The following is a 4,816-nucleotide window of genomic DNA, read 5'->3' on the forward strand; positions in this document are numbered from 1 at the left end:
GAATAGTTCAAGGGAATTTGGGGGAAAAGTGAAATTAAAACAGAAAAGAAATGATTGGTTGTGTGACAATATTCTATACAGAAAACTAGGGTGCATGTTTTTGTTTTTTAAAAGCATGATTCTATTGGTTATCAGAACGTGATTGAAAATAACATTACGTAGGATAAGGTAGTATATTGAGAAGTCGAGCAGACGTGCTGTTTTTTTAGCAACATTGTGCGATGAACTTTTGCGTTCTTCGGGAGCCAGTAAAGCTTTTTTTGCATGGTTAGATGCTAATTTGTATATGGAAATGCAATCTGCTTTGGATTTTGAAAGTGAGAATAGATTTCACTGCTCTGTCTTTCAAAATGCAAACTATGTTTGCTATGGGATGGCAGGAGTTGTGAGAGTCCCGCTCTGTCAAAGCAAACAGCAGTATACCAGGGGTAGGTACACCGGGACACTGCAGGAGTCGGTCGTAGTAGTTTCCAGGGCCCTCGAGGGCACCAGGCGGAGGGCCACGCAGTCTGCCTCCCGTAATACATAAATTACCGGGATGGTAATTCCCAGAGCTTGAGGGGGGTCGTTGAGGCCCACATACTTGTAATTTTGTAGGGGGGTTGGAATGCGAAAGTGGTGCAAGGGGGTTGTAAATCTGGTACACAGTGTTTTGTTTTACTTTGTTTTCCTTTCTGTCATGTAGAGGATCCAGGGTAAACATAACGGTTTCTGTACAGCCAGTAACTTTTAACCCTACCCCCAAACGGTTTTCTGCCTGTTACTATAGTAACAGTTCATGGAACACTTACGTGAGCACAGAGGTTAGAAGTTCACCACACTATGTTGCTAATGGCGTTGTACTTTTTATTCTTTTGAATTGGAACCGTAAGTTGCAGCTCTACACTCTGGTAAAGATCTGGTGAAGAGTTAGCCTCAGAGTTATACTTCAAATTATAAATATAATTTCTATTGTGGACTGCGACCCCCACAAAAAAAAGACGTATTATTTTTTTTATTAACTTTTATTAAAACAATAAATAACTGGAAATATAACTAAATTATAACAATGCAATAAATAACTAGAACCATAACTTTAACAAAACAATATAACAAACAACATATAATATAGAGTCCAATAGAAGTACTGTAGTTAATCTGCAAAGCAAAAAAGAAAATTAGTGTTTAAAATTAGATCGATGTGACTAAATGAGGTCACACATTACAAGTCAAAGTAAAACAACGATATTTTCTATTTTTTTAATGTGTGCAGTGTACCTGATAGATTTCCCTTATCTTATAGGCTTGCATTCAAACGGTGTTTGTATAGAAATGCCTACTGCGTCATATTTATATTACAAATGAACAGGTCTTTAAAATGATTCACAGATGAGACAGAATTAGGTGAGAGATGAAGGTATTATGCAGGACAATATTTTTAGGGCTAATTTACAAAACTCTTGTGCAACTTTTGTGTTACTTTTCTCATGTTGAAAGTGACGTACAAGTGGCACAAGGGGTTTGTAAATAAGCTCTTTTATTTCTAATGTATTTAATTGGAGGTATTCTATATGTAGGCCGCTCTGCTTACCTTGTGTAAACACTGTGGCCAACAGAGTTCACAACTTGAACTCCGCTTTGGTTGGTTACTTGCCGGATATGCAAGACTACTTTCAAGAGACCCCACTAAAGAGTACTGGTCTGGAACTGCAAGTATGCGGAAGGACTTGCAGACTAAGAATCCTGTCAACTTTGGAAGGGAAGAGTTAAGGATATTGAGAGAGGCTCCTTCTGTTTCATGAGAAGGCCCTAGTACCAGTGGAGCAACACCGTCAACCTCTACTACGCAGCCTAATATTCGTTTCCAATTTGGAACCCTTTAAGAGAAAAAGTAAGAAGGTTGGGAGCTTTGTATGCCATCCTAATACCTAATCACCCATTATTTACACAGAGATCCACCTTGTATCAGACTCATCTGTACAAGTGTGAATTGGACATTATCTGACCCAAAAAACCCTCAAGTACTTATATCTGATACTTTTTAACTTCGTCGACTACTCATATTGAGAGTATTTACCGTAACGTTATCCGTTAAAGATGTGTGCATCTGTAAGGCTTCAGACAACTAGTTAATGCCATATTTGAGACATCGGTGTAATCAGCTGGAATAGGAGCATATACTTTTCTTCAACCTCAGCAATTTGCTGCTGATTTATGTAACATTCTGCAAACTGAAAAAATAGCTAAACATGTATATATTGTACATATGTTCAAGATTAATGTAAATGTACATAAAAATATTTGTTCTCAATATGATTGGGGTTGAAAAGCAATCATCAGAGGTTATATTTGGCAAGCAAAATAGGAAATAGCATTGCATTATACAAATGTTAGGCCGAGATTGGTCACTCACTTCATTTACAAACTCCTGGCCTTGATCTGATAGAACCCTTTTTGGTCTTCCACGATCTAGAAATTAAGAAATAAACATCAAGAAAAATTAAAAGACACGTCTTCAAATAAAAAAATTCAAAACAACATTTTCACTTTGTATCTCAAGTGCAGGCTGAAAACGTGTAACAAGCATTTAAATGAGAAATATATGGGTTTCAGTAACAAACGTCTATAAGACTATCACAATGGAGATATACATTTTATAAAAAATATTTATACAAGCAAGAAAAATGATAACACACATTGTTCAATTTAAAATCACACATTTGGCCAATAAATTCGCGAGGACATGTTTTTATACATTTTCTTGATACCAGAATGCCCACTAATTCTACCAAAACATGAGAACGGCACAGTTATCTGTCTGCAAACACATGAAATACACAAATGCTTATCTCAGAATGCTTTTCAATCATGAAATGTTAAAGTCAAACCTGATAACTCCATTAGGTCCATTGAAATTTTCGGCTGATAGCATATAGAGAGCAGTCAGTGGATCTGGTATGTCGAGTGGTTGACCACCATCTGGTATAGTGCATGGGCGGGAATAAACAGCTTGTGGCGACCAGTACATCTCATGGTTGAGATATCTGTATAATGAGATAGAACAGGGGACAAATCAAGTTTAAGGTTATTCAAAAACTTGGAGAGTGTGCTAAAAAACAACATTGGCCTATCGATTACATGTGCAGTGCATGAGGAAGTAGCACATGGCGCACTACTTAAAAAAATTAAAGGCGGCAGGTTTAAGTGATTTGTCCAGAAGCATCGCCTACCAAGGCAAGATATTGGAGGTATAATAGCTGGAAATCATGCTAAAATACACTATTGCCGAAAACATTACTTTTGCAATGCATGGGGCACGTAACGCACTACATACACGAGAAAAACTACATCGCATTAAGTTGAACAGCACGTAGCACACTGCTGCGGAAACGGCCACGTGGCGCTTGGCAAATTAAAGAAACGTGCCAGGATTAACTGATTTGCACAGTACAAAGGATAAGAAATCAAGTTTAACGTTATTAAAAAACATGGAGAGCGTGCTAAAATACAACATTGGCCAATCGATTACATGTGCACTGCATGGGGAGGAAGCAGCACGTGGCGCACTACTTACAAAATTGAATGCAGCAGGATTAAGTCATTTGCTCAGAAACAAAAGTTACGAAGTCAACTTTAACGATATAAAAAAGTATCAAAGCGTGCTTAAAAACAACATGGTCAAATCGAAGAAAATTGGTATTTACGCGGTATTTAAAGATCATTCAGATTAACTAATTTAATTATTCTTAAAAAAAGTGCTCACCTTCGAAGAAGTGGATATGAACACTATCAACGGCTGTGACTGCGAAATAGGAAAAGTTCGAGAAGGGTGGCAGGTTATAAATGCTTTGCAGAAGGATGATTGGTTGAGCATGATGTCACTGGGTGTGAGAGCTGTGATTGGGCATGTTGTAATTGAGCATGTGCAAATAAAATAAAATATGTTAGGGGTACATAGCTAGACGGTGGGACGTATTGTGCACATACGTAATATTAACACGGATGCGCTACCACAAACGTGCATGCGCAAAGTGAAGGCAACACCTAGGTGGTACATACACAAATGGACTTCGGATGTCGATAGAATAGCGGCTCCCGCAGGAGGCGGGGAGGCGGTGGGACAGTGGGAGAATTGAAGACCCTCGCACGGTCCCCAACGGTGATGGCCATAAGTAATTTTTAAAAAAAGATCGTCCTCGGGGAATGGGGTCCCCGGGGCCTTGAAGTGGCTTCAGTAGGGAAGCTATGCAGCCCTCCTCCATAAAATAATAATATATAATTAGCCATGCCCCGGGGGGTGGGGACCTCGGTGCCCGGAATTGACCACGTGAGGGGGGCCACATGGCCCCCTTCCCATAAAAAAATTGAATACGGATACTCCGCTTATTGTCATCGTACCGTAAGCGCAGCCCTCTGATCACGCGCTGAATGCTAATTGGCTGTCAAGTGCTTGTCAACATTTGAAACCTGAAACTGTTGGCAGCCATTTAATGCCTCGGTAGAAGGGAGGCTGAAGAAGTATGTGAAATGTGAGTTTAAAACGTGAAAAGGGGGAGGGTAGACACACCCTGTCCCTCTAGGTCTGCTCAGGTGGTTCCACAAGGAACTCCTTGGCCCCAAATTAGTTTATTTTTTGGGGGGTAAAATTGCGGGGTGCGTGTATGATCCGTGCATTCTAGAGATATTAAAAAAAAAAGAGAGAGAGACATGGGCTTCCATGCGTCTTTGGTCATTTGCATTCTTTCAACTGTTTAGAGGTGATGCGGCAGTGCTGGATTCAGGATCCACCCCTGGGTAAGAAAAACTAATAATAACACTATTTACCTGCTAAGTGAAT

General features: G+C 39.5%; 1 long non-coding RNA gene across 1 annotated transcript; it reads right to left on the reverse strand.

Annotated features, from left to right (window-relative positions):
- Positions 1 to 1,024: 1,024 nt before the first annotated feature.
- LOC144785683 (uncharacterized) lies at positions 1,025 to 2,967 on the reverse strand. The gene is made up of 3 exons (XR_013602021.1): positions 2,868 to 2,967; positions 2,393 to 2,448; positions 1,025 to 1,137 (listed from the first exon to the last, which is right to left on the reverse strand). It is a non-coding gene; the product is annotated as an uncharacterized LOC144785683 (long non-coding RNA).
- Positions 2,968 to 4,816: the final 1,849 nt, after the last annotated feature.

The sequence above is a fragment of the Lissotriton helveticus genome, chromosome 10 (assembly GCF_964261635.1).
Source record: "Lissotriton helveticus chromosome 10, aLisHel1.1, whole genome shotgun sequence".
NCBI classification, from domain to species: domain Eukaryota; kingdom Metazoa; phylum Chordata; class Amphibia; order Caudata; family Salamandridae; genus Lissotriton; species Lissotriton helveticus.